The sequence below is a fragment of the Solanum dulcamara genome, chromosome 2 (assembly GCF_947179165.1).
Source record: "Solanum dulcamara chromosome 2, daSolDulc1.2, whole genome shotgun sequence".
NCBI lineage: Eukaryota > Viridiplantae > Streptophyta > Magnoliopsida > Solanales > Solanaceae > Solanum > Solanum dulcamara.
In genome coordinates, this window is record NC_077238.1 from 43,939,523 (window position 1) to 43,952,247 (window position 12,725).

Genomic DNA, 12,725 nt, shown 5'->3' on the forward strand with positions numbered 1-12,725 from the left:
TTGTACATTCAGGGGTACGGCGGGGGCCCTTTCCCGCTATATGTTACTGTTACTATTCCTAGAGGTCTATAGACATATGGATGTGGGTAGTTTATAAGTTTGTTTCGACGGTGCCTATACGGCATGTTGTAAATATTTTTATATTATGGCAGCCTCATCGGCGCGTTTCCTTTCATGATACGATACGAATGAAAAAGGCTACAGGTATATGAAAAAGTTTTAAACTATTGAAGTTTTTGTGTATAGTATCATATCACACACGGTTCAACTTAAGTGTAGCTAATAAATACGCATAAGAGGGTCCAGGTCGGACCCCAGTCGCGGCCTACGGGGTTGGGTCGTGACAGAAGTGGTATTAGAGCAGTTCGTCCTTGGAATATCTACAGACCGTGCCTAGTAGAGTCTTGTTTATCGGTGTGTTGTGCACCACATCTATGGACAGGAGGCTATAGGACATTTAGGATGTTACTTTCTTTCATATCTAAGATCGTGCGATAGAGTCGAGCCATAGAAAATGAAATTCCTCATACTAACCTGCGATTTTAGCAGGAGGACAACGCCGATAGAAGAAAGTAACTGACAATATTGGATGTTACGAAGCACGCAAGTAAGAAAAGGCACGAAGGACCTATGTTAGGTAAGGTGTTGCAATACAATTGATATATAAAGTTGGAAAATGAAAGGAAAATTTTACAGGAAAGTGCAACAGGTGCAGTTCAAGGGGACATACGAGGTAAGTCCATGTTCATACTTCTAATGTGGGCGCCCTGTATGGATGTGATATGAGATAATATGAATATATATGTGTGCCCTGGGTGGCTGCGATATGATACGATACGAATATATATCTGTGTGCCCTATGAGGCATTATTGGTATTTTCTGTGTGCAGCTGTTGAGATAGTAAGAAATACAGAGGAAACTCTGCCCAAATTTTCCTAGAAATAAGAGGAGAATGAGATATAGGGCTGTAGTATGTCTTGAAAGGTTGTTCTCACAACAATGATGAGATTTGACTAAACGAGTATGGCTTACCTCGAGAAATAAGTTAATTGCTGAGTTAATGGCAATAGAAACTAGGAGGTATGGAATAGTAGAACGAAGTTAGAAAGGACCTATAAGCCAAAGAAGATGACTCAGAGAGGACTGATAGATCGGGATAAAACGATATAGTAAGGCATCGCCTGAATTGATACATAGGGATAAACTATGACAAGTTATAGTTGAGGGAAGTAATAGTATGATTAAGACAAGAGTACGAGGGATAAAGAATTATGACGGATATGAAATGTTAATAAGACAGCTTGTGAAACATTAAGGATAATACCTATAAGAAGGGTAAGTAGCCTATAGTAAGAATCGTAAAGAAAGTCAAGCGGTGTTATACTATGGGACTGAATGTGAACAGGGTACCAGGTGAATATAATAAAAACCGTTATGAGAATAAGTAAAGGGTAATATGGAATTCCTTACGCCCAACCAAAAATGGAAATGAGCTAAAGGAATAATACAGAAGTTCTAATAGAGGCACTCAAGATAGATGTGATTAATTAAGTATGAGTATCGAACAAAAATAGAAATGGACAGTTACGAACTGGAGGTATAGTATGATGAAAAAGTATTAAGACAAGGCCACTACTACCCCAAAGTTGATATGGTTTTAAGCAGGATTAGAAATGAGCCTTAAGCACACGACAAAGGTGCAAGCTCAGGAGGCGTAAAAAAGTATGGTGTACACGTGACTCCACTCTAATGATTAGTGGTATCCACTAGAATAAGGTTAGTATAATGACGAAGCTTGAAACATGAGTCATTAAAGTATAAGTACACTCGAGTGGGGAATTTGCACTAATTATGAGCCCTCACTAATTACTGATTGGGATGAATGGAATGTGGCTTTGAATGCACTGCTACATTACGGATATTACTCGAGTATCAATCGTTAAATGAGATTTTATACGAGATATTGCGAATACTAAAGCACCCTACGATTATGCTAGGGTTTCCTAGAAAGGCAACCTAACGTGGGGATGATTTAACAGAAGATGTAGATATGGTGCAGCACATTAAATATGTTGGAGTAAGAATTATTCGCGTGTGAATAGCTAAAAATAAATGGAGGATAACATGGGTACACCCTAAAAGGGGGGAAGTGGACAAGAGAAGTACAAACGTAAGAGAAAATCAACTGACGCTATCGTATGTAAATGGGAACATTTAAACTTCAAATGAGACCCTATAAGGGATGGACGCGATCATACCCGCACTAATGCACTAGATTCCGTCAAAACTCCGATGTTAAGCGTGCTTAGGTAAGAGTAGCACTGGGATGGGTGACCTCCTTGGAAGTGAAAAAGGAAACAAAATAAATATGACAAAAAGAGATTATAAAGGCGTGTTAGTACAATGACACATATAGAACAAAGTAAGTCAAGAGCAGTAAAGATTATGATCGAAATACAATGCACCTCGTGAAAATGGCACAAGAATAGTTGTGCAGCTTACGAACATTGGCATACTAAGAGCGAGGTCAAATGATTGCTCAATAAAAGAAAGTCAATAATAGCAATGTGATTGCCATATTTAGAATCTATTAAAGAAAAGTGTAAGGTGGTTCGAGGCAGAACTATTAAGATATAATCGGTATTAAGGACAAAAGTCATAGCGGAGCCCTGACCTCCCCTGACCTCGACCGAAGGAGGTAAGCCGCTAGTATAGCGACACTAAAGCATTTTCTGAATGGCTCTACGTACCTACACATGTTTGTGTAAGCATTACAGTATAATGTGTGGTAATAAAACTAGAAAAAAGATATGAGTAAAAGAGCAAGATAGCATACCTAAGGTGTTACAAGTTGAATTAAGAGGAGTTGTATAATGGCTTAAACGAAGAGGAGCATCAGAGGCTTGATAGCCTGTTACAGGGGATGGGAATCCCGACTCGGAGATAGAAGGTGATTAATGTAGGTTATAGTGCAGGCTGACCTCGCACTCTACGGAAGTATAAGATCATATGGGTTATGGTAGATAAGCTGACAAAATTAACCCATTTTCTTCCAATTAGGAAGGTATAATCAGCTAAGGGTTATACGAGATGACATAGCAAGGAAACAATAAGATTTCATGGGGTTCCCATATCTTTTACCTCAGACAAGGAAGTTCAATATACGGCTAATCGCTGGAGATCATTCCGGTAAGGATTGGGAACACAGGTGAATCTTAGTACGACATTTTGCCCTTCGATTAATGGACAGGCCCAGAGGGGATCCACTAAATTAGTGATGAAGTAAAGCTTAATCCGGGACAATCTATCGATTAGAAGCCTAGAGTCGGCAAGAAGGAGATACATTGATCCTTCTCAGGTCATTTGTAAAATAGATAAAGCTGCTTATGAGTGGGACCTACCGTTCGATTTGAAATAATACATTCAGTTTTCACAGATCAATGCTCTGCAAGAATGTAAACGATGCTCCCAGAATATTTCCCGTGGAGGAGGTCCATATAACAGGGACTTATCTTACGAGGGGCAACCCATTTCCATCTGGGATCAGCAGATTAAACGGGTTACGAACTAAGGACATAGCTTCCGTCAAGGTACTGTGGTGGAATAAGAATTGTGAAGACATAACCTGGAAAGTTGAAGAGGACATAAAACACAGGTGTCCGCACCTATTCCCGATGTCTACAGATAACCCCCAGTCCTGGAATTCGTATATTAATTACTTGGATGAGTCATTCCAATAGAAAGGAATCTCCCTACAATTTGTATAAAGTCTTAAGGGAAGTTTTATTCAACATTCGGGGACGAATGTTCTAAAGGAGGGAACCATGTTACACCCGCCGCTCTCCAGCTTAGAATGTCTTCTTAAGTTCCATAGACACTATCATGTGAGCCGGATAAGCTACGACACTATCAAACAACTCTAAGGAAAGAAGATTGTGATACCTCGTGAGAAGGAAGGTTGGAAATGGAGTCATAAGAATCCGAAAGGAATTGGAGGCCAAGTAATGAGTCGTAGGACTCGATTTACCTACGTAAGACACTATGTTAAGAGTATTATACACTTAAGTTGCTTAAGGATATATCAAGCTTACATAGTACGGATTACACCGGCTCTTAAGACAAGATGAGATTACGAACCCACGGAGGAGAGGAGAAGGTGACACATGGCAGCAAAGGGAAGTGCCACATGGCAGCCTAGGGAAGTTCCACATGGCAGTAGGTAACCCACCTTCTTAGGGTCAAGTAGGTGACCCACCTACTTGGGGGTGGGCCCCAACAAGGATACGTGGTAGCCTTGGAGGCTAAGGGTGGATCCGTGGCCCAATAAGGGCTTGACACATGTCACCCTTAGGGGCGGACAGGTGTCACTTCCTAAGGAACCATATATATATATATATATATATATATATGTGTGTGTGTTAATGACTCTTAAGTCATTTAGAGTCCAAAAACATCAGCTAAACATAGAGACAAAATGTGAGAGGAACAGAGTACTACGACAGCCATGGTTCAAGAAGAATTAAGGTAAGTTCTTCACTTTTCTTCCGTGAATTAATTATCTAGGGTGTTCCCTAAGCACGTGGAGGTGTATATATGTATTTTAAGATATCTACGGAATTAATTCTTCAGCTTGGAACTTGAGAGGAAGTTGAAAGAACAAAGAGGAAAAACGTTAAAAACTAGTTAACAAACCCGTTTTTGGAGGGGACAGTTGTTAGCTTCTCGAAAAAGGGTGATGAAGTATAGAGGAGGTACTGCCCTGATTTTGGTTTTGGAAATCTTACACGGATTGCTTTTGGTGTTTTGGGCATATCGTTTTGTAAAAAATTGATGTAAGGGTGATTCTAAATTTTATACGACCCTAAGACACATGTCTATAACTTTCATGAAGGACATAAATCCTGTTTTCCTCTATTACCCCTTCGAAACGAAGCGACAAGGTAAAACAGTAAGCTGTCTAGAATTCACGTTTTGATAGTTTTGAGTGAGCTGTTGCTGTAGGGGTGTAATGTATTGTTGCAGGGCCTAAATGCATTCTAAAAGGGATGTGGATGCTGATGGTTACAGCCACACGACCCCTCATTTCGTATAGGTAAAGGCATTACAAAATAAAGGCTAGACGCCCTATTGTGATATCGTATTTTTGAATAAGTCGTTTGGAGTTTATGTTGTATATTGTTGGTGTGAATTGCTGCAGGTTGTTGTTTTTGGTTGGCTGTAGTTCTTAGGGACCTAATTAGAAATTTGGATAGGGCACATTATAGGGGAGGTGCTGCCCAATTTTCGTTAACGCCTTAACAAACTAAAGAACTAGTCGAGGAAACGACTAAGGAAATAGATTCCATTGATGCTAAGGTGTAACCTAAGATGATGGAAAGTTAAGAAGGGTTGATATTCATATTAGTTTTATGTTGGATAGGTTCAAAGGACGACGAAGCGAACAGGATAAGAAATAACTCAGATAAGGTATGTGAAGCTTTCTTTTGGCGTGTTTCTAGGAATAAGTATGTAGAGCTATCTTTCTTTTCTTTTGGCATGTCTTAGATGTAAGTTATGAATGATATGTATGTGATATTTGGGATTCAATCCATTCATAAATCCCTAAATATAAGTCGAAACTCTCATTTACTTTTTGATGTTAGAACTCCTGAAATAGCTAGGTTATTGCCTTTAAGTCTTCTATGTGATGAAAACTAGTATATGTAAAGCCTATCTCTTTTTTCTTTGGAATGGCTTAATTTTAAGTAAAATGATATATGATATGGTTTTAGAGGTAATTCCAGTTATGAGCTCTAAGTGTAACTCATGACTTGTAGTCACTTCTGAACATTTAGAGTCTAAAAGTAATCAAATTACTATTCTCGAGCCTGCTATATAATGAATAGTAAGTGGAGGTACCAGCTCTTCTTTTTAAAGGCTCTGAAATGATAAATGCGTCTGATTGCATAAGTTGAGTCTTTGACTAGATAAATTATATTTCTGATTGTATAGACTATATTTCGGATTGTATAAATTGTGTGGCATTATCTTAATGCATATTTGTGATCCCTGAAGCCCCAACTGATGTAAGCCCTAATGACATCTAAAGTGGTACCTCGGATAAATACTCCCCTAGTCTTCAGGTGATGGTTCACTTGACTATTTCATCGAGTCTCAAATAATGACTTAGTTGCATATGGTTTCCCACTACTCTACTCATACATACTGTAACCCATCCTTCACCGCGTCCCATGATGGGCCGGGAATAGTTATCGTGCACAGTTTTACTATTTGTTTCACCCATCCCGGGTCAGATTTATACAGTTTCATGCACGAGGAGACAATTCCGTATGTGAGGTGTGATATATGTTATATGTTATGACGATACGATTATTCACCGGGTCCCGGGCCGGCTGTAACATGATGGTATATGTGGAGAAATAAGGAAGGAACACCGAGTCCCTCCTTAGAGGGCTGGATACAGTATGTATATTATGATGGTACGCTATAGACGTACACCACTCCATTCACCGAATCCCTCACTAAAGGGGTCGGATACTTTATGTAGGCATGCATATAAGATTAGAGTGATACATTTGCGACCCCGAGCCCCGTAGTGAACCAGATATAATATGATGACCTACATGATAAGATTATATCGTATACGATGATATGATACTGTGTATGATGATATGATGAAATGAAATACATGATGATACGATGACATATGAATAGGATAAAGTGATTATGACACCGAGTTCACTAGAGGGTCGGGCACAGCATATGATGATGTGTATGATTTATGTGTCCTAAGGTGCAGGTACATTAATTCATTAAGTTGTTATACTTGTCCCTTGCATCCCTATTTTAGTTATGGTCTCAGTTACGATGTGTTATGCTTTATATACTCAGTACATATATCGTACTGACCCCCCATTCCCTGGGGGAATGCATTTCATGCCCGCAGGTACAGATGTTCATTCTGGAGATCTGTCAGCTTAGAAGTTCCTCTCAGCTATGTCGGAAGTGCTTCACTATTCTGGAGCCTAAGTTTTGATACTGGTCACTTAATGTATATATATTTGTACATTCAGGGGTACGGCGGGGGCCCTGTCCCGCCATATGTTGCTGTTACTATTTCTAGAGGTCTGTAGACATATGGATGTAGGTTGTTTATAAGTTTGTTTCAACGGTTTCTATACGGCATATTGTAAATGTTTTTATATTATGGCAGCCTCATCGGTGCGTGCCCTTTCATGATACGATACGAATGAAAGAGGCTACAGGTATATGAAAAAGTTTTAAACTATTGAAGTTTTTGTGTATAGTATCACATCACACATGGTTCAACTTAAGTGTAGCTAATAAATACGCATAAGAGGGTCCAGGTTGGACCCTAGTCGCGGCCTACGGGGTTGGGTCATGACAGAGATGGCCTTAATAGGTCCAGAATTGGTAATAGATGATATAGAAAAGGTAATGTTCATAAGGGAGAGATTGAAGATGTCTCAAAGTAGTCAAAATTCCTATTCTGATGTTAGGAAAAGAGACCTTGAATTTGAGGTGGATAATTGAGTCTATTTAAAGGTTTCACCCATTAAGGGTGTAATGTGTTTTGGTAAGTAAGGAAAATTAAGTCCTATATATGTTGGACCTTATAAGACATAGAGACGTGTTGGTAAAGTGGCCTATGAGTTAGATTTGCCATTTGAATTAGCTATGGTTCACCTGGCGTTTCATGTATCCATGTTGACGAAGTTTGTGGGTGATTCGAATTCCATTGTACCATTGGAAGATGTGAATGTTGAAGAGAACTTGACTTATGAATAGGTTCTCGTGGAGATCTTAGACTGACAAGTTTAAGAAATTAAGAAACAAAAAAGTTGAGTCCGTCATAATATTATGGAGGAATCAACAAGTAGAAAGTTTTACATGGGAAGCATAGGCGGATATGATGAAATGATACCCATACCTCTTTCCCTCTACTCAAGCCTAATGTAGTAAGTTGTTCTTACTCAAGGTAACTGAACTCTTATGTATTTAGTTCCTCCTAAGTCATTCATATGCATGCATGTTCATAAAAGTTGATTTTTAAAGTCATGATTTATATTAAGTTTGAAATTGCATGTTTCATGCATTTTATGGTGTCATTATATTCATGCTGGGTTGCTAGTCCACTTTCCGTGTCTTTTCTATTACATGTTAATCTCATTCGAGGATGAATGTTTCCAAAGGGGAGATATTATTAGACTCCAAAAGTCAGAAAGTTGGAAACAAAGAAAAATCTTCAAATATGGAATGGACTCAGTATTATGACTCACCCGACGAATCGTTAAGACAAGTCGTAGAGGGAGTCTTGGGTGTTGTTCAAGACCAAAGCTCACAAGAGGTCCTACGAGTCAACATTACAACTTGTAGTTCATTCTGCGAGTCATAATAGTGAATAGTAACCCAACCTCAAAGGCCCATGTTTCAGAGTTCCTCTCCATCGATTCCATGACCTAACTGGACAATTCGTAGGAACAATTACAAGTCGTAGGCACAACTCGTAACCAAAGTTTAGAGAGCCTTAAAGTTTGAAGGGTTTGGAACCTATAGGACGAGTCCAAATGATGATTCATAGAAATGAATCATTTGCAAACTTAAAAGTCTTGGTTTTTCAAAGTTTTTCCTCATACCTATAGGACGAGTCTTCTTGATGACTCATCGACTTTTCTACGATTCATATAGTCATCTCGTTAGTCTAAATTCAAATTTTTAATGAAGTATAGTTATGTCATTTCCCAAGTTCGGTTCAATTAACCCAGACACAATTATGGCTAAGTTCAATCCTATATCTACTTAATCCTTTGAAATTTCCCTAATTCTAAATCACTCTCCCAAATTCTTTAAGGAAAGATTAAAACAAATCTCAAGGATTCTTCTCCAAGTTTCAAAGCTAGAGTTTCATATTCCTCCAAGGTTTCTTCTTCAATTTTAAGTAATGTCAATCAAGATATGTGGGGGTTGATCCATGGGTTCCTTTCACCCATGGAGTCCCATAGTTTTCTCAACCTTCCTCCAATTTTCAATACATATATGAATCCTAGTTCTAATGAATTGTATTGGTCAGTTTTAATTTCATTTTGATTTGTTGTCGATGATTATTGTAAGCATGTTTATACATGAATTGCATGAGTTTCATTTGAATTATGAATGCTCATGGATAAAACTATTTTCAATTTATGGTTATGAAGTGAAAGATGATTTTCATGAGTTGACTATAAGTGTAATGATTTTCAAGGAAAGTTCTATTTTCAATTTAGATCATTTGAAAAAATCTCCCAGTTTCCGTTGTAAAAATATGAAAAACTTATGGGTAATACGATCGAGCAATTATGGCGCCTACGCATCCCCATGAAGTAGGAATTTGGTCAAACGTAGTTTCAATAATTGTCTAGGTGTCCATAATTTTTGACAAGACGGCTACAACTTTTGACAAGATAACCACAACTTTGGACTAAGAAACCATGAATTTTGATTAGACAACCACAACTTTTGACAAGGCAGCCACAACTTTTGACTAGACAACCATGACTTTTGACAAACAGCCACTACTTTTGACTAAACAGCGATAACTTTTGACTAGACAACCATAACTATTGACTAGCCACAACTTTGGACTACAACAATGATTTATGACAAATAACCACAACTTTTGACTAAATAACCATAAATTTTGACTACGGAACCACAATTTTTGAGTGAACAGCCACAACTTTTGACTAAATAGCCATGACTTTTGACAAACAACCACAACTTTTGACTAAATAGCCACGAATTTTGACAAAAATCCACAATTTTTGACTAACCAACCATAACTTTTGACTAAACAACCACAACTTTTGACTTGACAATCACAATTTATGACAAACATCCACAACTTTTGACTAAACAACCATAATTTTTGACTACACAACCACAACTTTTGACTAAATAGCCACTAAATTCTTGAAACTATCTTGCTTTTGACCTTTGAATATGCAAATATTTTCTACATCTCAAATAAACCTTTTTAGTGAAAAGGAAAAACTCCAAGAAAAAATTGTTAGTTCATTAAACAAAAATAATGTATAAACAGATAACACTTTTTTATTCAAACAGGGTTTTCAAAGAATTGAAGAATTGGACACTCCAAGAAGATGACAAAAGGGATACTTTAAACGGCGTTGGACGACCACAAACCAATTATCTATTTTTCTACTCTAAAAGTATGGTGCTTTTCTAAAAAGAAAGTTGAGGATAACCACGTAACCACTCTTATTCCTAATGCGAATTATTTGTCGCTTGGCAGAAATCATATCATGATGCAATGACATACATATAATTAAAAAAATAATGAATAAAGAATATACATACAATATAAAAATAATCAAGAAAAGATATCCAAGGCACAATATAGGATATAATAAAAGAAAATTCTCCTCAATTTAAAAAATGAACCCATAATGGTTATAACCTCTATTTCCCAAGCGGAGTGACAATTCTGTTATATTCCTATTTTTGCAAATAAGGAGCATCATCATGGGACTTATTAAAAAATAAATTTAATTGTTAATAAAGAATTTAGGGAAAAGTTTAATTTAGGGAGTCGCCACCTAATTTTAGGTTAATTAGGAAACCAATTAATCAATAAAAATAATCTTCGAAACCATTAGATTTTAGGTTAGGGGTTCAAATGATCCCGAAGGGAAGGTATTAGCACCCTTCAGAATTCACAACTGTGGGTCCTGGCTGAACTCATATTTTTTTTCAAATTGAAGAGGAGATAAGAAATCTAACAAGTATTTAAACATAAAATATACAGAAAAGTAAAATAAAAGCAATAATACGGGAAATGACAAATATTTTCCTAACATCAATAATATACACAATAATGAATTAAAAATGTTATTCGAATAGCTTCCTCGGGGAGCAACATTGAGTAATTGTAAAGACACTTAATAAAAGTGTTAGTAATAGATAAATATGAGTAATAAAATCAAAATAATAATAACTCAAAAATAAAACACATCTTATAAACATGGGAGGCCTTGGATATCGATGGTAATTTCTTCATCGGCCACTTCTAACTTGCAAAATATAATGTATAATGTAAGCTTAAACTAAAATTTTCATCTTTTACAATAGGAAGGTCTCAAAAACCGATGGAGAGATTTTTTCATTGGCCAATTTTAAACTAATCTTCTATAAATAGCTAATATTCAAGTTTGCTCAAAAATATAAATAAATCAACAAAAATTCATTCACGAAGTTCACAATCAAATAACAATAAACACAACAAGCTACTGGACAACTAAAATATTAACCAACAACCCACTAATAAAGTCAAGACAACAACAAACAACAAACAACAAACAAAAAAAACACCCTACAACCGTATTAAATCATAATGGAAAATAATAAAATAATAACATTAAAAGCAACAATAATATGAATGGTCAAAAAGGGATGATTACAAAAGTAGCTCACTGTAATGTTTTCAAACAAGAAATGTTAAAGACAAAACGTCAAATAAATAATAACCCAATTAAAATAATTCTCATAAGAATACCCACGGGTAGTATCAACAATATAGAAAAAATAAAATCACCAAAAAATATTCATCAGCACAAAATTACCTGAGTTTAGCAAAATATGTTAAAATAGGCTAAGCAACCCATGAACAATATTTAATAACTATTCAAATCAATAAAATTAATACTCAAAATGTTATAGAAAATGACAAAAATGAGTGGTTCACTAAAACTAAAATCAAATGACTCAATAATAAAGAAAGTCCAAAAGCAACATGTTATCAATTTAAATATGAAATAAAGAAAAATATTGCTAGAGTACAATTGAAACAATACAAAAACTATAAAAGAAACAACTATAGTGGATTGATGTCCTCGATAAAGTGATAAAGTATATTAACAAAATGAAGCAATTTTGTAGAGCAACAAAACTAAAGCAAATCTGCTCATAACAATGACAATTATTAATAATGAACACAATAACGTTGAAGACCATAACGATGAATAATAAAAATAAAGATTTATAGTAATATTTTACCAAATATAGCAATGGTCACCAAAGTTTGCTTGAGATGAAGTGTTCCCTCCAGATCTGGCTGAAAAATGAGACGGAGTGCAAAGCATGGACCTTCTAGCTCCTAGTTTCACTAGAGACTAAGGTAACAAGTTCATTTTTGTTGTAGTGGTATGGGTGGACTGGTTTATTCAACTATGGTTGTGCACCAGTGATGGTGGTGTTCACTAGAAAGTGAAAACAAAAAATGGAAAAGAAAAATAGGAAAGATGGACTCGTTAGATGGGTGTGTGGCCAATTGTGCGAGGTTGGAGCTCGCTAGCTCGCCGGAGATGGAGTTTGGTTGTTGTTTCAGCGAACTTGAGGTCGTTTGTTGGAGGTGAAAAGTGCCTGAGAAGATGAGGGAGTAAGAATTAGGGGTGGCAGCTTGGGTCAAGAAAATAGAGAAGAAAAAGTTTAGGCTTTTTCCCTTAGCCCATTTTTGTCCATTAATATATTTGAAAATTTTATCCACCACCCTTGGTGTCACACCATGGGTCCAAAATCATGGACTATATAAATATCTGGGTAATAAAATATTTATTTGCTCTTCAACATTATTGTTAGACTGTGCTAATAATACTAAAACAAATATTAACAAGTATAACAATGGCTTGTAAAAATCCAAATTAACTAC

The 12,725-nt window shown here is 36.4% G+C and overlaps 1 long non-coding RNA gene across 1 annotated transcript in view; it reads right to left on the reverse strand.

Moving 5' to 3' along the window:
* The window catches only part of LOC129880534 (uncharacterized), a 28,584-nt gene extending 16,071 nt beyond the window's left edge, over positions 1–12,513 (reverse strand). Inside the window, exon 1 of the long non-coding RNA XR_008765422.1 lies at positions 12,074–12,513. This is a non-coding gene — a long non-coding RNA (uncharacterized LOC129880534). The remainder of the gene's footprint in view (positions 1–12,073) is intronic.
* Between the last annotated feature and the right edge of the window lie 212 nt (positions 12,514–12,725).